Here is a 23,990-nt window from a genome sequence, read left to right as displayed (position 1 = left end):
TGAATACTGCTCGGGGGAGGAACCCCCAGAGACACCCCTCGACAGCACGGCCTGCAGCACTTGTGGGTTTTCACCCACAAACACACCACGTCCCTCACTTGTGGTAGGTCGGCCCGGGTTGCCCTCCTGGGACGGCTCCACCACCACATCCCCAGCATCAACAAGTGCTTCGTCCCCTGCAAAGACATGAAAGAGAAAAATGGAAACAGGCATTAGCACCATGGCATGCAACAAGGGCTGATGAACAACATAGGCAGTAGTCCTACGACACATGTCCTACATGACTGGGAGTCCTCCTATGCATTCACCATCACTGGGTCTGTAGGGGAGGCTCAGGGCATACTATGTACTGATTGGAGAGCAACGCCTGCTCACCTTGATGCCTAGCACTGCCATCACACATTGGGCGGTGATTGCCATGTCAAAGGCACATGCCATCACACACATGGCATGTGACATAGCCACCAAGTGAAGAGGGAGAGGAGGGCTACTTTTTTGGATTTCTACCACTCTGGTCCTGACATTGCATCGTCACATCAATTAGTATACATGTTGTACATGGATCTGCTAGTCCAAATTGGCAACGATGCACAGTGCCTTGTCTAGATCAACATAATGCAGTAAACATTGTGATTCCACCTCCCCAACACCTGTAACGGAATAATTTTGCATTCGTGAAGCACCGGTCAAGTAATGTTTGTAGGTGCAGCGGAGCACTGAGGGGTGGTGGGGCAGAAGGGGATGCCAGTCAACAATACTACTGGTGCTGGTGTCATTCATGTCACGCAAGTGCAGGGGTGGGTGGCACAATGAAGTGCAAGGGGGAGTGGCGGCTGGAAGTGCTGTACAAGGTAAGTAGGACTTGACGTCAAGGGCAGATGGTGTTAGGCGCAGACAAGTGCTGGGGGGGTGGCCTATAGGGGTACAGAGACAATCATGCTGTGCTGTGGGCTCGGAGGGGACAGGGGAGGTACACACTGCCTCTGGCTCGGCAAGGTCCTTTCAGATTTCTATGTGTCCTGCAGAGTTGTCACATGCCGCAGATATGTGCCCTTGGATTGGGGATCTCATCTTGGTGAGAAGGGTGAGGCGCTATTGCCTTTGGAGCATGTGGCAGGCCAGTTTGCCAGAGGATGGCCATGATGCAGGACATTCCCTCTCTGCCACCCGGCACCTGTGGTTTGGGTTCCCAAGATCCGAGTCATGCCAGGACTCTGCATTGGCATGGGGCTTCAGACAGGTGGTCATGACCGTGGCTAAGACATCCAGTGTACCTGACATGGAGTGGAGCATGGAGTGGGCCCTGTCAGGATGGGAGTGAGCCTAAGGGGAAGCTGGATGGGGGGGACATTTTGGCAGCATGAGCCTCGACTGACACACACTTCATGGGTCGGAATACCAAGAAGGTGTGTGACAGTGGTGAGGGTGGCTTTGCCTGTGGGGTGTTGAGGGTGAGCTGGGAGGAGAGGAGAATGTGATCACTCCAGGAGAGAGGAGTGCAGAGATGGACGGAGAGGGGAAAGTCAGATGAGATCAGAGCATCAAGAGTGTGCCCTGCAGAATGAGTAGGGACAGACGGGAGTCTAGAGGGTGAGAGGGAGTTGCTGAGGTCACAGAAAGGTCACGTGGGGGCGTCAACAGGCATGCAGGTGGATGCGTACCGCACCAAGGATGAGGAATTCTGTGTCTGGGGACATGAGTGAGGAGGAGAGGTGAGGACACTCAGAAAGGAAGTAGTACATTTGACCAGTTTTCCCAGACACAGTACGCACTGTTTGGAATGTCAAGGTGTGGTGGACAGAAACCTCACACAAGCCATTCCAGAGTGGAGTAGGTCTAAGTAGGTGTGACAGTGGCAGGAATACCCTCAGGGAAGCCAAGGGCACACCCCCCCTGCACAGTAGTGGCGGGCCAAGGAGAGGGTCAAGGATGCAGACAGAGCTGGCCGTCAGACATGTTTCCATGAGACCAAGGATGTCAAGGTGCATAACCTCATGTAAGTGACAGTTATCGGAGGAATGCCTGATGCAGCCGCAGTGAAAGGAGTGTAATTGTGGAGGAGGTTGACAGCCTTGTAGGACTTACGGGGAGTGCTAGAGATCAGAGGTGCCGCATGTGTAGGAGTTGGAGTGGGAGGCGGAGAAGGTTCATGGGAGGGTGCAGGGAGGCAGTGCAGGATTGATGAGGAGAGAGGAGGGGGGACAGCAGGAGAGGTAAGGAAGTTGATGAGATGTGGGTAGCATTTCTCAAGGAGATTGAGGTTGGCCTAAGGGCCTTGGACTGAGACGCTCCCATTACCATGCACATCATTAGTGGTATCTGAGGATTGGAAGGAGGCCAGGAGTACACCCCAACGGGTCCCACCTATGATGGTGGAAGAGGAGCAAGGAGAGAGGACAGGGACCATGTGAAGGGTCTATGGGACAGGCAAAGGCATGTATGAGCAGATGTCAGTGAGAGTTAGCTTAGAGTAGGCTCAGATGCACTGGTCAGCAATAGGGTGGGTCGCATTGGAGGGCAGGCTGCCCTCATTTGACTTTTGGCAAGCAGGTGTCGTGCGTAGGGCACGATGGTCTGAACTGTAGAAGTCATGGAAGATAGACCATGAAGAGCAGCATGGAGTGTGAGGGAATGGGGCTCGAAACCAGACGGTACCAAAGGACCCAGGAAGGAGGTGGATGTCAAGGCTACATCCACATTATGACTGCATGTTGGTAGGCATTTATATACAGAGGACGCATTAGCATGTGGTATCATTGCATGTCAGGCATGTGAAGATGAAACTTTAATGGCTGGGGGAAAGGAGAGGAATGGTATGTAAGACATCAGATGAATAGACAGGGGAGTATGAGCAACAATGTAGTGACAAAATTACTAATCAAGGGCAACTTCCATGGTGTTGGCCCATATGTGCACTGTTGCCAGTAGGGATAGTGCTGTGGCCAGATGGTGTTGCACTGTACATACTGGATGAGGCACATGGGTGCCACTGTCAACTCTGCCACACACCCCCTTGACAGGCACCCAACATGAATGCTTCACACACACACCATGCACATGGATGATACACACATGCATGTGCACTCACCGGATGATGCCTCGTAATCAGGGAGGTCTCCCACACCTTGGAGTTGTCCCTCGGTGACGTAGGATCCAGCTACGGACTCGTGTGGTGTGAGTTCTATTTCCTGTGCTGGGGACCCACCTCCAGTCACCAAGGTTGCGGCATGACTTGAGGCCAGCTTATCCTTTGCCCTGCGCTTAAGGTCATTCCAGCGCTTCTGGCAATCACTAGCTGTGCGCCTCACTACTCCAAGGGCACTTATTCTGTCAGCAATGGTCTGCCAGTGTGCCTGGCGTCTGGCATGTGTGGTCTTGGACCCTGCAACGATGACCATTTCCCTATCATGATCTGACACATACTGAACAAGTGCATTAAGTTCGGCGTCTGTGAAGCTTGGCTTCCTTGATGGGCCGGACTGTGCAGCCGTGTCTGGGGCATCAGCCTGTGCCGGACGTGCACTCTTCCTCTTGCGCTTGGAAGGGGGTGGGGATCCAGAGTGTCCTACGCCGCTGTGGACACTAGGGGCAGGAGCCGTGGTGGACTCTGTACTGGGTGTGTGTGATTGCCCACTCAGCATGGGAGTAGGTGCAGGCATTGGGGGTAGTGGGATGGGGTCAGGCCTGATCTGAGGTGCATGAACTAGGACCGACACAGTCTTGGCAGGGTGTATGAGAGGTGGGGTGGATTGAGCCACACCCTGGCTACGGGGGCCAGCAGATGACCTATCTGGCATAGATGCGCGTGCCCTGATGACACCAATGTGCACCGGTGCACGTACAGTGGACCTGCTGACCTGGATGTCAGCGATGGAATCACCCTCGGACAGGTCTGGTGCCACAATGGCCTGGTCCGACATGGGCTGATCAGGGTTGGTATCAGCCACATGACTCTCAACTGGGGGGGGGGGGGGGGGGGGCATGGGTGTCCCTGACTGTTCCTCCAGACTGGGGGGAACAGGGGCGCCCTGCAAGTCACAACCACGTCCCCTGTTGGATCCTCCACGGCCACCACGTGTGGCTCGGCCACCTTTGCCACCCTTACGGCTTGCACGCCTCCCAACCATGGCACTGATGGTATTGTGCGTATGGGAGTGGGTGTGCACAATTGTCCTGGGCAATTGGGTGTCAAAGGGGTTGGGTACCAGATGGTATTCGTACCCTAGTGCAGTGGCAAGGCTATATGACACCCCTGGGGAAAGATGACGGGTCACGCAACGCACAGGCACCCCAAAAAAGTTAAGGAACGTGCACAATACCCCTCCTAGACCACGTGTGCTGATGGAAAACCCTGCACTACGCTGTGGCATCCAGTAACACAATGAACGTATGCGTGTCACACGCGGCCTAGATTGACCTCTGAAGGGGTAGGCTACACACGGGGCAAGCACAGATGTTAGATACGTGCGTGACTCACCGTCTGCCAGGTAAAAGAGCGTGAAAAAATAGCACTTTTGGTTGGCAACACCCCCGCCAAAAGAAGAGGTGTACGCTGTCTGAGGAGACAGGACAACTGTAGAAGGGGACACTGTTTGAGGGAACAGGCCCAGGAAAACCAGTACAAGAGGAAAAAGAGAAAAGAGCTGTCAGAGGTAACAGGGAGTACGAACTGGAAACGCCGTGAAGTAAATCGCGTGTGAAACGACAAGAAGTACCGAATTCACCCACTCGCTCGCCACGAAAAGCACGTACAAGGAAATTGTGTTCAACACTACCTTTTATACAGGCCCACACGTACATCGTCACTTACGGCGTGTACGTGCTTGGCCCATTTTCACCAATCACACGCTTTGGCACTCCTGCGTGTAGGTATCTTTTCACCAATCACACGCTTTGTCACTCCTGCATGTGGATCCTTTTTCACCAATCACGCGCTTCGACACTCCTGCGTGTAGCTCACTTTTCACCAATCACACGCTTTGTCACTCCTGCATGTGGATCCTTTTTCACCAATCACGCGCTTCGACACTCCTGCGTGTCGCTCACTTTTCACCAATCACACGCTTTGACACTGCACGTGCAGGTAACTATTGACGCACATATGCTGGTGACGGGTTTTCGCGCGATGCGGGTTTTCGCGCGATGAGTGTGGGGTTTTCTGGTGCAAAATCACTCCCTATCAGGCTGTCCACGCGTTCTAACACGAAAGACCACGCTCCTGGCCAGGAGGCCGAATTTAAGTCCCCAAGAACCCTGAGCACGCTCCCACCTGCCATCGGCTGCTGCCTGACTGCCTGCTGGCCACGTGCCCCACAGTGCTGGTGGGTGGGGGTGGTGGGAGACATGGGTGGGGGCCTGGTGGAGGGTGCCCCTGGTGGATGGGGGTTGGGGTGGTGGGAGACATGGATGGGGGCCTGATGGCAGGTGCCCCTGCACTGCTGGGGGGTGGGGGTGGTGGGAGACATGGGTGGGGGCCTGGTGGAGGGTGCCCCGGGTGGATGGGGGTGCAGGGGGACATGATCAGGTGTGCAGGGTAGTCCACTGTTTTGTGGGCTGCCTGCAGGGGCCGGGGAGGGTGTACAGGGTACACCTGTGGGGGCCCACCCAGCCTATTCGCATGTGATAATTCCCACGCACCCCTGTGATACACGTACCCTGGCCAATCGCGTGTTGGACTTCCCGCTACCCCTGTAATACACGCACCCTGCCTGTTCGCGTGTGATGATTCCCGCGTACCCCTGTAATACACGTTCCCTGGCCTATCGCGTGTTCTACTTCACGCGTCCCCCTGTAATACACGTTCCCTGGCCCATCGCGTGTTGAACTTCCCGCTACCCCTGTAATACACGCACCCTGGCTGTTCGCGTGTGATGATTCCCGCGTACCCCTGTGATGCACGTTCCCTGGCCTATCGCTTGTTCTACTTCACGCGTCCCCCTGTAATACACGTTCCCTGGCCCTTCGCGTGTTGAACTTCCCGCTACCCCTGTAATACACGCATCCTGGCTGTTCGCGTGTGATGATTCCCGCGTACCCCTGTGATGCACGTTCCCTGGCCTATCGCGTGTTCTACTTCACGCGTCCCCCTGTAATACACGTTCCCTGGCCCATCGCGTGTTGGACTTCCCGCTACCCCTGTAATACACGCACCCTGGCTGTTCGCGTGTGATGATTCCCGCGTACCCCTGTGATTCACGTTCCCTGCCTAGTCGCGTGTAGTACTTCCCGCGTACTCCTGATTTGGAGATTGCCCGCTTTGCTTTCCTTGTTTGCCTGCCCTGTGAAGTGGTCCGGGGTTAGCGCAGCCCTTAGCGATGATTTAGCGCTTTTGATGGCTTTTCCGTGCGCGAGGGCGTTCTTGGGGGCGTTACTGGCGCTGCTGCAGGCTCGCTGCGATTCTCTGCGCCACGGCTGTTTTGGGAGCTTGAAATCCATGAATACGCTGTGCGCGGAAATCTGTTTTAGCGCACGTGCCTGGCGCAGACTATCGCAGGCGCACGCTGTGCGCCAGCCGCGTGCGCTACTTGTGCGCTGGATTCTATGAATTAGCCTATAAGTGTGTTATATATTTTATTTCATTGGTGAATGGTGCACATTCTGACGGAGCCCTAGTTTGGGTGAAACGCGTTACTGTGTTTTCTTATTTGCTTCCACCATTAAAGGCTGATCATGTTTTAAATTATGGACTGGAGAGCCTGAGTATCTTTATTTGGAGTGCCGCCAGTTGCTGAGTAGGGTTTACCCAGCTATTTTCTCATATATATATATATATATATATATATATATATATATATATATATATATATATATATATATATATATATACACAGTAGTGGCTGTGTAGTTATGGTTGATTTGCTATTGCCATAGGAAGAGCACTTTTTGGGCAGCTTATAACTTCGCTCCCCCTGGACGAATCCACACCAAACTTTGCAATAAAAGTATATGGCCCACTCTTTGCAAAGTTTGGTGAGGTTTGGTCCAGAGGGGGCAAAGTTATAGGGGGGTCCCAAAACTTCTTTTTTTCCCATAGAATGAATGGGGAAAAAACTTTGCTCACGCCTACAGCCCAAACCGCTGGGCGGATTTTCACCAAATTTTGGCAGAAGCAGCGGCTTGGTCCCGAATGTGCTTTTGTAAATTTGGTGAAAATCCGTCCAGTAGTTTAAGAAAATGACCAAAAATGAGGTCACAAAAAATTAGTGATATCTATGTCCGCTCTGCGGACACACTTCCCTGTTCGCTCCATGGACAGTGCCCTGATTGACCAATCGGCTTGTGTAATGTCTGCGGACATGCGACGTGTCAGCTGATTGGATGGTGAAGGGCGTGGAGTGCATCAGATTTTTTGGAAACGCCTGCCATCTTAGATCCTCGGCCATCCGCGGACAGCTTGGTGACAAATCGTGGAGAAATGCAACTTTGGCAAGTTTGTTGGTGTGTAAGAGCATTTGGGGAGGGTAGGGGAGTAAGAGATGGGTCAAATGCTGTATTCATTTAGGTGGCAGGCACCCCTGTTGTGTTCATCATGTCCGCGGACAGCCGCGCTGTCCGGGAAGTACACAATTGGGCAAACGGGGGTGTCCTAAGGACACTATTCTTGTTCGTACTGTCCACAGGCAAGTTGAAACTATACTAATAGTAGTTCTGGTGTCCGGGATGTCTGTACTCCCGAAAATGGGGGTGTCCTAAGGACAATATTCCTGTCCATAGTGTCCGCATGCACGTTGAAACTGTTCTAAGAACATGCGCGGTGTCCGGGATGTCTGTAATTGGGCAAACGGGGGTGTCCTAAGGACACTATTCCTGTCCGTACTGTCCGCAGGCAAGTTGAAACTGTTCTAAGAACGGCTCTGGTGTCCGGGATGTCCGTACTTACCGAAAATGGGTGTGTGCTAAGGACACTATTCCTGTCTGTAGTGTTCGCATGCAAGTTGAAACTGTTCTAAGAACAGGCACGGTGTCTGGGTTGTCCAGGTTGTCCGCAATTAACCGAAATGAAGGTGTCCTAAGGACGCTATTTCCTGCCTGTAGTGTCCGCAGGCAAGTTGAAACTATTCTTAGACCAGGCGCGGTGTCCAGGAAGTCGTTAAGCAATCAAAATGGAGGTGTCCTAAGGACACTATATCTGTCCGTGCTGTACGCAAGCAAAATAAAACTGTTCTTAGAACGTGTTAGGTGTCCGTGGACATAAATGCCCATACTGTATGGTTAAAATGTTTCATTGGGTCATGTTTGAAGGCCATGCACCCAAGACTCTAGGCCCTGGCCACAACCACTGCAGCATATCACACCCATAGATCACACCCATAAAATTGAATATGTATGAAATATTTGCAAATCTACAGTTTATGTACTGTTTGATTTGTATAGTTTATGTGCAGTTTTGGGTACATCATGCCATTAATATTCTAAAGTTTGGTAACAAGCACTGCAATGTAACATATCCATGGAAGTAAACATTTTGCATTGTGGTGTACGGTTACATGTTTGCTTCAATGGTTGTGTTATGGAGCAGTATTTATGAGTTGTACTTATTATAATATACTTACTGTTTGGTTTGGTAACTGGACCACATATATTCTTAGTCAATTTCTGTTAATAAAGAAAAGATCATGTTAGTGTTGGTAGTTTGTAAGGACTTATAACATTGAATAATAGACATTTTTGATTAATTTCGACCCTCATATTTAGTAGATTACAAACCAGTTTACTGTGCAATTTGCTCAGTTGCTGTGTTTGTTGTTAAATCATTGGGTCTGTGGGAAAAAATAATCCATGTTGGATTAAAAAAAACTTTTTTTCTTTTGGTACAGTACATTTATTGTTGTGTTTTCAGTGTTTACTTGTTGTTTCTGGCTAATGTTGGCTTGTTGCAGATTTTTAGATACTTGTTGAATTGTAACTTATACTTTTTATTTATATTCTCAAGTTGTTAATCTATCTGTTGGGTTGTTGCAAAATCTTGGGGCAGTTAGATACCTGTTGGCGTATTCTAACTGTTTATTTCTTGTTATAATTTAGTGGTATTGATTTATCTGTTTGGTTGTTGCAAAATCTTGGGGCAGTTAGATACCTGTTGGTGTATTCTAACTGTTTATACTTTTTTAATTGAAGTTTTATTAATGTTTATGCACAGATTAGTTATTAGTGGTATTGATTTATTTGTTTGGTTGTTGAAAATGTTTGGAGCAGTTAGATACCTCTTGGCGTATTCTAACTGTTTATAGTTTTCTAATTGAAGTTTTGTTGATGTTTAAGTACAGATTAGTTATAAAATTTTGGTTTTAAGAAGATTAAATAAGCGTTTATAAGATTTGCTGGTAATCTCTGCTTTAGAGTAATGGTACTATCATTACATTTGAACCATCGACAATTCTTTTTTTATATATGCAGTGTTGTGACATGCATTGGTTGTGGCTCCTGCGTGCTAGATTATACCTATTGTTGTTGTGAATGTTTTCTTACCAAGCGATACTTGACCATGTGTGAATCCAGTCAGTTTGCAGTTGTTTTGGTACCATCTGCATTGTAACGTAGAAGCATTAATATTACGTATTTACTATGTGTTTGTATTAGTAAGGTGGAGCGATTATCTGAATTGCAGGTAGTACATAATCTGCCATGGTTTGCATTTTTTACAAGTTGCTGAACTGGCACGGATTCACAGTTAGGTGTGTATACATACACAAAACGTCATTAGGGATTTGTTCATATTGCATATTGTTGCACAGAGTGCATGTATGTTTCCACATGTATGAAATCTGGAAGATTTCATTTATATGTATGTTTTGTTTTCCAGTACTTGTAGCAAGTACATTAGAAATTCTTGTGGATCTTCTTGTGAGTTTATAGTGAATTTCACCATTCCAGCACAGTAGTCAAATTCTTGTCTTATTCCATGAACACTGTAGGTGTTGTCAGGATTGTTGGTTGCGTTTCTATGAAGGACTAACATTTGCAAACAAAATTGGTCTGTACTGTGTAAGTAAATGTTGTCAACAATTGGTGGCAATTGAAATAGAATATTCATTGCTACATTTGCGTAGCAACTTACACCAGTTATATTTGAAAATTTGAATGGACCAGATAGTTCTGTGTCCAAGTCATTTTTTTCGAGTGTGTGTTGCTTCTTTGAAGAAGTACCTGAGTTACTTTGAGTAATAGGTTCTTCTTTGGTTGTGGTAATTTATGAAGTATTAGCTTCTTTTACTCTCTTTGGAGGGTTTGCAGTGAGATCCTCTTGCATTTCTGTTTGAACTAGTTTTCTTTTACAACGTTTTGCTTTTTGTGGAACAGGATATGTTTTTAGATGGGGGGTGCATTGTGAACGTAGTCTATTGTATTCTAAAATGCAAGGAATATCAGCGTTTACTTTACTTGCATCAAAGTTGATTAGAAATAGACTGTCAAGTGTACGTAAGTTTGATAGTGCTACGTAGCTTTAAAGACTGTGTTCCCAATATCTATCAATGCTTTATCTAAGGTAAGACCACGTGATTTGTGAATGGTGACTGCGTATGCTAGAATTAGAGAAAATTGTTCTGTGCGTACATACATGTCTTTGAAAAGAAGGAATCGAGCTGTTGAGCGCCCAATCCTTCTGAAAGTTTGTCAAAGAGAATATTGACAAACTGAATGTTGTTGTCACGTGGGTATGTTTGAAAGCCAACAACTGTACCCAGTGCTCCATTAACTAGTCCTTGCTCCACATCAAGGTTATGTTTAAGCATTACTCTACAGTTTAAAGATAATTTTAATATTTTCTCCAAACCAGCTGTGTCGGAGATTGCATTTTCTAAGGTATTTAGTCTTGTTGTGGCTTGTTGACACATGCGTAGTGTCATACCATGTACTTCCAGTTTGTCTGTTGTGATTTCAATTATTGGTTGGATTTCTTTTTTCAGCATTGTTTCATTGAATTTGGAACAGCTTGCAAGAGTTGGCATCAAGGACATACAATTGACATTTTTGTGTGCTAATTGTTCCATGACATCAGTAGCACATGAGTTATGGCCATAAAGTGCATGGATGTGCCGGATTTGTAATATTGCTTGTGCTTCTTGAGATAGTACACCAACTCTAATACTTTTTAAAATGTTGGCGTAGGTGAGGTCTGCAGACTGTCGCATGTTTTCTGTTAATTCTTTGTATTGGAAATGTTGCCAAAGGTGACATTTCCTATGCTGCCAACAGTTTTACGGCAGAGTTTGTGTCCTAGGGTTTTAAAAATATGTTCACCTTTCACTGGTGTCAATTGAAGAAGATCTCCGAAAACAATAATGTGTTTTCCTCCAAAGAGCTCTTCGTAGTTTGTTTTAAGTACTTCTTGTAATCTGAGATGAATCAAAGCCAACATTAGGTTGGATACCATGCTCACTTCATCTATTATTAGCATTTTCATTTGTTTTAACACTCTGCATAGTTCCATTGCAGCTTCTGTAGAAAGTTTGTAATATTCTAAATTGTTCTGGTGTTCTACTGGCAGGAGTAGTAATCGTTGTAAAGTGACATCACCTATGTTGTAGGCAGCTAAACCTGTGGGGGCAGTTACAACAGCTGACAGTTTGTTGTTTGTCAATTGTTCAAGGAACTTGCTGATGATTTTGATTAAGAATGTTTTGCCTGAACCAGCCTCACCACTGACGTATAGTAGTATAGGATTGTAGGTTTGGCAGGTACATTCTTTATTTTCATGTTGTACACCATGTGCAATTTCTTTTGTTACTTCTTGAAAATAACGACGCTGCTCTTTGTTCAGTTTTGATTGTAGTACAGTTAAGTCTTCTGTATCTTCATAGTGACACATGGTGTTTTCTACTTCTGTCATAGCTAATTCTGCCGCATTTGCTATTAGTGGCTGTCCCAGTGGTTCTTGGCTTCCTGTTACAGAAGGTTGACTACTGTCGGGAGTATCCTAATCTAGTTGGGCCTGGAGTCGTTTGTTCGTGTTGCTGTTCATTGTGCAACATTGTTTTGTACTGTGTAAAGTTTACATTGGTTATAGTGCTTTCATTTGCTTTGAAAGCGTCTTCATAGGAGTCATAGTTATCTAGTATATCTTCTTCTTTTCTCCATGGTTTAAAGAGTTGTAGCAGGGACATGTAATATAGTTCTTTATGTTGAGGAGTTTTTAATGACAATTTGATATGATTAATTAAACTTGGTTTGGTAAGTTTTACTAAGCTACCTTCACAATTTGTCACTCTGCATCTACCTTTTCTTTTTCATCGGGTTTTATATTATTTTTGTATGTGAAGTTTTGGGCTATGTGATATAGACACATGGTTTCCAAAGTGGTACTTCTATTTGGGTAGTATGTGTCCAGTTAATTGTTTTTCAAAATGTCTTGGCTGTTGGGATCATTTTTGGCTATTGTTTCTATGTCGTCGTATGATTTGAGAACTCTTTTTCTAGATCTATTTGCTTTCTACAGACTTGGTTTCTGGTAGGCATTCTGTGGGGTCTATTGAAACATAAAAGAAGGTATAGGTTGGGCTGTTGTGCAATGTATGTGTGCTGTATGCATGAGTGTCTGAGTATGTTAGTAAAGATGTATGTGGTGGTGTGTAATTGTGCATTGGACAGCTACAATTAGTTGGGAAGGCTATTCTTCTATTTGTGTGTTACTATACTGCGGTTCCGATGACAGTAGAAAGTGAGCTAGTGGTGAGGAGAAGCACTAATAGTAAATCTAATGGTATAAAATTAAAACAGTTCTTTGTTTTGTAATACTAACATTCAAGGGGTTGAGAGTTATGTTATTTGTGTTAAAAAAATTGGGATTTGTGTGTCATTCTGCCTGCTAATCCCTGTTTAATAAATGGTGATTTGTGAGCAGAATGGTGCACAAATCTTCATTTTTTTTGGTGCACAAATGATATGAATCAACCACACAACAAAACAGTAAGTATAGCAATTAAACTGAATGGGAAAAGGAGAGCAGTGCAGTAGAACTGAGAGCGAGAGGGAGGGGTGGGGAAGAGGAGGAGGAGGGAAACAGATGGGGTGAAAGGTGAGAATGGGGGGACGGGAGAGGGGAGGGAGATGATCAAGGAGATATGGCAAGGGATGGGAAAGAATAGGGGAGGGGTTGCATGGCGGGGAATGGAGAAGGAGAGATTTGAGGGAAGTGTGGAATGAGGAAAAGGTAGAAATAGAGCGGAGTGAGAGTGGTAAGGAGTGCCAGTCCAGAAGGGCTAGGAGATGGAAGGAGTGGAAACGGGATGTGGCACAAGGGGATGGAGGAACAGTGAGAAGGAAGTGGTCAGCAGAGTGAAGGGAGTGGGGGGAGTGTAGAAATAGAGGAGGGAGGAGAGATAAGGGGGAGCAAGACCGTGGAGATATTTAAAGACTAGGCAGAGAAATTAAGCTATTGTACTCATTTTTTTTTGTGGAATGAGCAGGTTTCTTTGGAGTTGTTGTTTGTAGTTCAGATGCTGCTGTTTTCCAGGAGAGTGGTCTTCACTGCAATTGTAAAAGAAAGAAGTTACTAATTTTGTGTGTTTATAGCACTGATGTTAATTGAGATGTTGATTTGTATGTTTTTGTATTAGTATTCTTGTTTGATATCTGAACATAGTGTATGCATGTAGTTTCATATTGTATTTACAATATTTTAGCTCAACATGCTTTGCAAATGAGTAGGATATTAACTGTATGAAACTCACTTCGTTGCGTACAGCTGTGTTATATGTTAGGAGAAAGAAGAAATAATGATATATTTATTTTGCAATTATTATAAGGTAAATGGCAGAAACTGTATAGAAAAGCATGGAATGTAGGCATTTGTGAAGGTGTGGGTAATAAAGCACAAGGATGTGATTTACAGATAGTGGTGTTATTGCAGCAGGGAGCTTTTCAATGATAGTGTCCATGTGTGTGAGTGTATGAAGATGCATGACCTTTTACTGGCTGTGTGTAATTTTATAATACACTACTAAGTGTTTTTCCACAATTATATTGTTATTTCTTTCATCTTCTAATATTATATTTTTTTTTAGATAGGTGTGTGTGTATAAAAAATAATTATATAGCAGACAGGTTTGGAAATGACAGTTGATTATAGCAGATGGGAAAAATGACAGTAAGTTCATTTTAAAGGTTATACAGGTTAAGTTGCAGTTACTCTGTTTATATGCATTTATAAGCGTTGTACATGTACTGTGCAGAAAATATGCATACCTGTAGTTTGTATTCATGCATGTGGATATACATGCTGCTGCAAGTAGAAATCTTGGAGACTTGTAGAGTAGTTTTTGTAGTAGGTGCTTTCCAATCATATGAGACTTGTACTCAGAGTGATCAACAGTACATTTGAAGTGCTGAACTCTGTAGATGTAGAGGTCTTGGGTATGATTGGTGGATGGTTGTGTGACTGGTTAGCTGTATCCAATGAGTGAAGGGAACAGAGACTGAAGTGGAAATAGTAGAAGGGCTGTCCAAGTTACGATATGTCCGCAGACATGGTGGTAGTCCGCGGACATCGCGTATTACATACAGGGATTTTGGGGTGGAGAGGCATGCAAATGCGAATGAGCAGAGCAAGGGATTGGTCAGTAAAGTTTACTGGGTGTGTTGTGTAAGGAGAGAGTTTGCCAGAAAGTCTTTTTCCTGAGAGAAGAACAGTTAGCTATGGCTGTGGGTTTCAGAAAACAGATTATCTAGATTTTGGGAGATTCATGGATATATTGGTTGAAGGTGCATACAGAACGCTGTGGAGTAGCTGCAGATCTTGGATTCCCTCATGTGAAAGTGCACTGGCATGGAGTGCATGGAATGAAGTGGTTGGACTTGGTACCTCTCTGTGCTATTTTGGAGAAACTGTGTCATCCAGACATAATTATAATTCATTGTGGGGGGAAACAGTTTGGGACATGTGTCAGGAATTCCTTTGCAATTTGCAATGAAAGAAGGACTTGGGAAGGTCATGGGCATATTTCCAAATTCCCAAGTATTTTTTTCTCATAGTGAGACAAATGTGGCTGCGTTTTTCTTCATTTGGTCCACAAATGGAGGAGAAATCGAGGCGGAATGTTAATAAGGCTGTTTGTGCCTTTCTAAGAGATGTTGGCATGTCTTCTTTCCACAATGAAAATGTTATGTTTCGTAGCACATTTTTCGCAGAGATGGAGTCCATCTTACTTATTCTGGTAACACAAATGCATTGCAACCTTTTGTGCAATTACAGCCATCCATTTTGCAGTAGGTGTTGACTATTTTAAGTTTTTTCAAACACAAAAAAACCACCAAAAGTCTCTTTTCGGAGCCACCACTTGCTCCCAGAGAAAAGTGCAATGGTTTTGATAGGGCAGCCCCCCAAAATTTTAGATGTCTGCGAACTGTCACGGACTTCTAAAAAAAAGTGAACAGGGTCCTGCTCAATTTATTTGCCACTTCTATTTTTAGACTGTGAAAGATGGCTCTGAAAAGAGCCTTTTTTGGGGGGGGTATTTTTGTTGCTTTCTATTTTTTTTTTTTTACACACGACACACTAGGAGAGGAGGGGAAAGGAGGGTAAAGGGCGGACAGCAACCACAGGGATAAGAAAGGGCAGGTGGAGAGAGGAAGATGTAGGGTGGGCCTTACTTAGGTAGTGGGCAGGTCTTCTTGTGCTCCTTGACCACAGTCTCGAAAGCACTTCAAAGTCTCTCCCCCCTGCAGAGTACTGCGTCGCAGTACATACACAAAACTGTGACCCTCGAAAGGTAAGGGTCATCAGCATCATGAGGATGTGGTAGAGGAACTCAACCTACTACGTTCCTCACAAGGTACAACCTTGCGAATGGCCCCACCGTGGAACGACCTTAGGTGTCGCTTCATAGATGTCGTACCAAAGCTGTACGAACCAGGCCTCCCGCGACTCAGCACCATTTTGCACTGGTTGCAGGTGACCTTGTTTGCACGTGCTTTTAGTACGTCACCATGAATGGTAAATAACTGCCACACCCAAGACTCACGGCGAGTGCTGGTAGTAGGGACTTCCACTATCTCATCCTCATCATCCTCTTCATCCTCCTCCTCTACATCCTCACGCCTGTTCCCCTCTTCAGGCCCTTGGGGAGGTAGTGGTGGTTGAGGGGTTGGGGGTGGTACTGAAACAGATGTAGGACCAGCTGGAGCAGCAAATATTGATGCCATCAGGTATGATGGAAAGCAGCAGCAAGAGCAGCAAAATCTGGAAGATTACCAGCAAAGTAGACAATGCTCTGTCAGATAGCCAGAAGCTCAATGAGGATGAGCTCTGGGGTGTGGCCTTTTATAGGGGTGTGTGTGTGCGCTTCATGGACACCCACGCTGTCTGCAGACAGATCGAACTCCCAAAAAAGGCTCAGAAAGTTCCAAAAAGTATGTAGAAAGTCAGGGACATTGTCCGGGACATATGCTATGGTGATTTATTACTATAACATACTTTGGATTGCCTGAAAAAGTACTTTTTAAATGTTTGGGGACCCGGACAGTGTCCGCAATTCAGGACACATGCTCAGCATGGGTGCGGTCACATTATGATGTTGGGAACATGTCCGTGAAGAGAACGGGTGTCTGCAGGACACCAAACGTACTGGAACGTCTGCGCGCATGCGCTCGGGTGTTCTACGGTCAGTGTTCGGGTCCTGAAACTAATTAAAAGTGCGACACAACTGAGACGGACAGTTACGGACAGGCACAATGTTCGTAGGAGTTATGGGTGTGGTGCGCATGTGCGTTGATGTTCTACAGGCAGTGCGGACAGGTATAGTGTCCTTAGGACGCCTCTATTTTGGTTAATTACGGACAACCCGGACACCACGCATGTTCTTAGAACAGTTTCAACTTGCTTGCGGACAGTACGGACGGGCATAGTGTCCTCAGGACACCTCCATTTTGGTTAATTACAGACAACCCGGACACCGCCCATGTTCTTAGAACAGTTCAACTTGCTTGCGGACAGTACGGATGGGTATAGTGTCCTTAGGACGCCTCTATTTTTGTTAATTACAGACAACCCGGACACCGCACGTGTTCTTAGAACAGTTTCAACTTGCTTGCGGACAGGCAAGTTGAAACTGTTCTAAGAACGGCTCTGGTGTCCGGGATGTCCGTACTTACCGAAAATGGGTGTGTGCTAAGGACACTATTCCTGTCTGTAGTGTTCGCATGCAAGTTGAAACTGTTCTAAGAACAGGCACGGTGTCTGGGTTGTCCAGGTTGTCCGCAATTAACCGAAATGAAGGTGTCCTAAGGACGCTATTTCCTGCCTGTAGTGTCCGCAGGCAAGTTGAAACTATTCTTAGAACAGGCGCGGTGTCCAGGAAGTCGTTAAGCAATCAAAATGGAGGTGTCCTAAGGACACTATATCTGTCCGTGCTGTACGCAAGCAAAATAAAACTGTTCTTAGAACGTGTTAGGTGTCCGTGGACATAAATGCCCATACTGCATGGTTAAAATGTTTCATTGGGTCATGTTTGAAGGCCATGCACCCAAGACTCTAGGCCCTGGCCACAACCACTGCAGCATATCACACCCATAGATCACACCCATAAAATTGAATATGTATGAAATATTTGCAAATCTACAGTTTATGTACTGTTTGATTTGTATAGTTTATGTGCAGTTTTGGGTACATCATGCCATTAATATTCTAAAGTTTGGTAACAAGCACTGCAATGTAACATATCCATGGAAGTAAACATTTTGCATTGTGGTGTACGGTTACATGTTTGCTTCAATGGTTGTGTTATGGAGCAGTATTTATGAGTTGTACTTATTATAATATACTTACTGTTTGGTTTGGTAACTGGACCACATATATTCTTAGTCAATTTCTGTTAATAAAGAAAAGATCATGTTAGTGTTGGTAGTTTGTAAGGACTTATAACATTGAATAATAGACATTTTTGATTAATTTCGACCCTCATATTTAGTAGATTACAAACCAGTTTACTGTGCAATTTGCTCAGTTGCTGTGTTTGTTGTTAAATCATTGGGTCTGTGGGAAAAAATAATCCATGTTGGATTAAAAAAAACTTTTTTTCTTTTGGTACAGTACATTTATTGTTGTGTTTTCAGTGTTTACTTGTTGTTTCTGGCTAATGTTGGCTTGTTGCAGATTTTTAGATACTTGTTGAATTGTAACTTATACTTTTTATTTATATTCTCAAGTTGTTAATCTATCTGTTGGGTTGTTGCAAAATCTTGGGGCAGTTAGATACCTGTTGGCGTATTCTAACTGTTTATTTCTTGTTATAATTTAGTGGTATTGATTTATCTGTTTGGTTGTTGCAAAATCTTGGGGCAGTTAGATACCTGTTGGTGTATTCTAACTGTTTATACTTTTTTAATTGAAGTTTTATTAATGTTTATGCACAGATTAGTTATTAGTGGTATTGATTTATTTGTTTGGTTGTTGAAAATGTTTGGAGCAGTTAGATACCTCTTGGCGTATTCTAACTGTTTATAGTTTTCTAATTGAAGTTTTGTTGATGTTTAAGTACAGATTAGTTATAAAATTTTGGTTTTAAGAAGATTAAATAAGCGTTTATAAGATTTGCTGGTAATCTCTGCTTTAGAGTAATGGTACTATCATTACATTTGAACCATCGACAATTCTTTTTTTATATATGCAGTGTTGTGACATGCATTGGTTGTGGCTCCTGCGTGCTAGATTATACCTATTGTTGTTGTGAATGTTTTCTTACCAAGCGATACTTGACCATGTGTGAATCCAGTCAGTTTGCAGTTGTTTTGGTACCATCTGCATTGTAACGTAGAAGCATTAATATTACGTATTTACTATGTGTTTGTATTAGTAAGGTGGAGCGATTATCTGAATTGCAGGTAGTACATAATCTGCCATGGTTTGCATTTTTTACAAGTTGCTGAACTGGCACGGATTCACAGTTAGGTGTGTATACATACACAAAACGTCATTAGGGATTTGTTCATATTGCATATTGTTGCACAGAGTGCATGTATGTTTCCACATGTATGAAATCTGGAAGATTTCATTTATATGTATGTTTTGTTTTCCAGTACTTGTAGCAAGTACATTAGAAATTCTTGTGGATCTTCTTGTGAGTTTATAGTGAATTTCACCATTCCAGCACAGTAGTCAAATTCTTGTCTTATTCCATGAACACTGTAGGTGTTGTCAGGATTGTTGGTTGCGTTTCTATGAAGGACTAACATTTGCAAACAAAATTGGTCTGTACTGTGTAAGTAAATGTTGTCAACAATTGGTGGCAATTGAAATAGAATATTCATTGCTACATTTGCGTAGCAACTTACACCAGTTATATTTGAAAATTTGAATGGACCAGATAGTTCTGTGTCCAAGTCATTTTTTTCGAGTGTGTGTTGCTTCTTTGAAGAAGTACCTGAGTTACTTTGAGTAATAGGTTCTTCTTTGGTTGTGGTAATTTATGAAGTATTAGCTTCCTTTACTCTCTTTGGAGGGTTTGCAGTGAGATCCTCTTGCATTTCTGTTTGAACTAGTTTTCTTTTACAACGTTTTGCTTTTTGTGGAACAGGATATGTTTTTAGATGGGGGGTGCATAGTGAACGTAGTCTATTGTATTCTAAAATGCAAGGAATATCAGCGTTTACTTTACTTGCATCAAAGTTGATTAGAAATAGACTGTCAAGTGTACGTAAGCTTGATAGTGCTACGTAGCTTTAAAGACTGTGTTCCCAATATCTATCAATGCTTTATCTAAGGTAAGACCACGTGATTTGTGAATGGTGACTGCGTATGCTAGAATTAGAGAAAATTGTTCTGTGCGTACATACATGTCTTTGAAAAGAAGGAATCGAGCTGTTGAGCGCCCAATCCTTCTGAAAGTTTGTCAAAGAGAATATTGACAAACTGAATGTTGTTGTCACGTGGGTATGTTTGAAAGCCAACAACTGTACCCAGTGCTCCATTAACTAGTCCTTGCTCCACGTCAAGGTTATGTTTAAGCATTACTCTACAGTTTAAAGATAATTTTAATATTTTCTCCAAACCAGCTGTGTCGGAGATTGCATTTTCTAAGGTATTTAGTCTTGTTGTGGCTTGTTGACACATGCGTAGTGTCATACCATGTACTTCCAGTTTGTCTGTTGTGATTTCAATTATTGGTTGGATTTCTTTTTTCAGCATTGTTTCATTGAATTTGGAACAGCTTGCAAGAGTTGGCATCAAGGACATTTTTGTGTGCTAATTGTTCCATGACATCAGTAGCACATGAGTTATGGCCATAAAGTGCATGGATGTGCCGGATTTGTAATATTGCTTGTGCTTCTTGAGATAGTACACCAACTCTAATACTTTTTAAAATGTTGGCGTAGGTGAGGTCTGCAGACTGTCGCATGTTTTCTGTTAATTCTTTGTATTGGAAATGTTGCCAAAGGTGACATTTCCTATGCTGCCAACAGTTTTACGGCAGAGTTTGTGTCCTAGGGTTTTAAAAATATGTTCACCTTTCACTGGTGTCAATTGAAGAAGATCTCCGAAAACAATAATGTGTTTTCCTCCAAAGAGCTCTTCGTAGTTTGTTTTAAGTACTTCTTGTAATCTGAGATGAATCAAAGCCAACATTAGGTTGGATACCATGCTCACTTCATCTATTATTAGCATTTTCATTTGTTTTAACACTCTGCATAGTTCCATTGCAGCTTCTGTAGAAAGTTTGTAATATTCTAAATTGTTCTGGTGTTCTACTGGCAGGAGTAGTAATCGTTGTAAAGTGACACCACCTATGTTGTAGGCAGCTAAACCTGTGGGGGCAGTTACAACAGCTGACAGTTTGTTGTTTGTCAATTGTTCAAGGAACTTGCTGATGATTTTGATTAAGAATGTTTTGCCTGAACCAGCCTCACCACTGACGTATAGTAGTATAGGATTGTAGGTTTGGCAGGTACATTCTTTATTTTCATGTTGTACACCATGTGCAATTTCTTTTGTTACTTCTTGAAAATAACGACGCTGCTCTTTGTTCAGTTTTGATTGTAGTACAGTTAAGTCTTCTGTATCTTCATAGTGACACATGGTGTTTTCTACTTCTGTCATAGCTAATTCTGCCGCATTTGCTATTAGTGGCTGTCCCAGTGGTTCTTGGCTTCCTGTTACAGAAGGTTGACTACTGTCGGGAGTATCCTAATCTAGTTGGGCCTGGAGTCGTTTGTTCGTGTTGCTGTTCATTGTGCAACATTGTTTTGTACTGTGTAAAGTTTACATTGGTTATAGTGCTTTCATTTGCTTTGAAAGCGTCTTCATAGGAGTCATAGTTATCTAGTATATCTTCTTCTTTTCTCCATGGTTTAAAGAGTTGTAGCAGGGACATGTAATATAGTTCTTTATGTTGAGGAGTTTTTAATGACAATTTGATATGATTAATTAAACTTGGTTTGGTAAGTTTTACTAAGCTACCTTCACAATTTGTCACTCTGCATCTACCTTTTCTTTTTCATCGGGTTTTATATTATTTTTGTATGTGAAGTTTTGGGCTATGTGATATAGACACATGGTTTCCAAAGTGGTACTTCTATTTGGGTAGTATGTGTCCAGTTAATTGTTTTTCAAAATGTCTTGGCTGTTGGGATCATTTTTGGCTATTGTTTCTATGTCGTCGTATGATTTGAGAACTCTTTTTCTAGATCTATTTGCTTTCTACAGACTTGGTTTCTGGTAGGCATTCTGTGGGGTCTATTGAAACATAAAAGAAGGTATAGGTTGGGCTGTTGTGCAATGTATGTGTGCTGTATGCATGAGTGTCTGAGTATGATAGTAAAGATAGTAAAGATGTATGTGGTGGTGTGTAATTGTGCATTGGACAGCTACAATTAGTTGGGAAGGCTATTCTTCTATTTGTGTGTTACTATACTGCGGTTCCGATGACAGTAGAAAGTGAGCTAGTGGTGAGGAGAAGCACTAATAGTAAATCTAATGGTATAAAATTAAAACAGTTCTTTGTTTTGTAATACTAACATTCAAGGGGTTGAGAGTTATGTTATTTGTGTTAAAAAAATTGGGATTTGTGTGTCATTCTGCCTGCGAATCCCTGTTTAATAAATGGTGATTTGTGAGCAGAATGGTGCACAAATCTTCATTTTTTTTGGTGCACAAATGATATGAATCAACCACACAACAAAACAGTAAGTATAGCAATTAAACTGAATGGGAAAAGGAGAGCAGTGCAGTAGAACTGAGAGCGAGAGGGAGGGGTGGGGAAGAGGAGGAGGAGGGAAACAGATGGGGTGAAAGGTGAGAATGGGGGGACGGGAGAGGGGAGGGAGATGATCAAGGAGATATGGCAAGGGATGGGAAAGAATAGGGGAGGGGTTGCATGGCGGGGAATGGTGAAGGAGAGATTTGAGGGAAGTGTGGAATGAGGAAAAGGTAGAAATAGAGCGGAGTGAGAGTGGTAAGGAGTGCCAGTCCAGAAGGGCTAGGAGATGGAAGGAGTGGAAACGGGATGTGGCACAAGGGGATGGAGGAACAGTGAGAAGGAAGTGGTCAGCAGAGTGAAGGGAGTGGGGGGAGTGTAGAAATAGAGGAGGGAGGAGAGATAAGGGGGAGCAAGACCGTGGAGATATTTAAAGACTAGGCAGAGAAATTAAGCTATTGTACTCATTTTTTTTTGTGGAATGAGCAGGTTTCTTTGGAGTTGTTGTTTGTAGTTCAGATGCTGCTGTTTTCCAGGAGAGTGGTCTTCACTGCAATTGTAAAAGAAAGAAGTTACTAATTTTGTGTGTTTATAGCACTGATGTTAATTGAGATGTTGATTTGTATGTTTTTGTATTAGTATTCTTGTTTGATATCTGAACATAGTGTATGCATGTAGTTTCATATTGTATTTACAATATTTTAGCTCAACATGCTTTGCAAATGAGTAGGATATTAACTGTATGAAACTCACTTCGTTGCGTACAGCTGTGTTATATGTTAGGAGAAAGAAGAAATAATGATATATTTATTTTGCAATTATTATAAGGTAAATGGCAGAAACTGTATAGAAAAGCATGGAATGTAGGCATTTGTGAAGGTGTGGGTAATAAAGCACAAGGATGTGATTTACAGATAGTGGTGTTATTGCAGTGGTGTTACTAAGTGTTTTTCCACAATTATATTGTTATTTCTTTCATCTTCTAATATTATATTTTTTTTTAGATAGGTGTGTGTGTATAAAAAATAATTATATAGCAGACAGGTTTGGAAATGACAGTTGATTATAGCAGATGGGAAAAATGACAGTAAGTTCATTTTAAAGGTTATACAGGTTAAGTTGCAGTTACTCTGTTTATATGCATTTATAAGCGTTGTGCATGTACTGTGCAGAAAATATGCATACCTGTAGTTTGTATTCATGCATGTGGATATACATGCAGCTGCAAGTAGAAATCTTGGAGACTTGTAGAGTAGTTTTTGTAGTAGGTGCTTTCCAATCATATGAGACTTGTACTCAGAGTGATCAACAGTACATTTGAAGTGCTGAACTCTGTAGATGTAGAGGTCTTGGGTATGATTGGTGGATGGTTGTGTGACTGGTTAGCTGTATCCAATGAGGGAAGGGAACAGAGACTGAAGTGGAAATAGTAGAAGGGCTGTCCAAGTTACGATATGTCCGCAGACATGGTGGTAGTCCGCGGACATCGCGTATTACATACAGGGATTTTGGGGTGGAGAGGCATGCAAATGCGAATGAGCAGAGCAAGGGATTGGTCAGTAAAGTTTACTGGGTGTGTTGTGTAAGGAGAGAGTTTGCCAGAAAGTCTTTTTCCTGAGAGAAGAACAGTTAGCTATGGCTGTCGGTTTCAGAAAACAGATTATCTAGATTTTGGGAGATTCATGGTTACATTGGTTGAAGGTGCATACAGAACGCTGTGGAGTAGCTGCAGATCTTGGATTCCCTCATGTGAAAGTGCACTGGCATGGAGTGCATGGAATGAAGTGGTTGGACTTGGTACCTCTCTGTGCTATTTTGGAGAAACTGTGTCATCCAGACATAATTATAATTCATTGTGGGGGGAAA

Source organism: Ambystoma mexicanum, chromosome 3q (assembly GCF_040938575.1).
Source record: "Ambystoma mexicanum isolate Mex_15411 chromosome 3q, UKY_AmexF1_1, whole genome shotgun sequence".
Classification (NCBI taxonomy): domain Eukaryota; kingdom Metazoa; phylum Chordata; class Amphibia; order Caudata; family Ambystomatidae; genus Ambystoma; species Ambystoma mexicanum.
The sequence above is the reverse complement of the archived record's forward strand: the minus strand, read 5'-3'. Positions refer to the sequence as shown.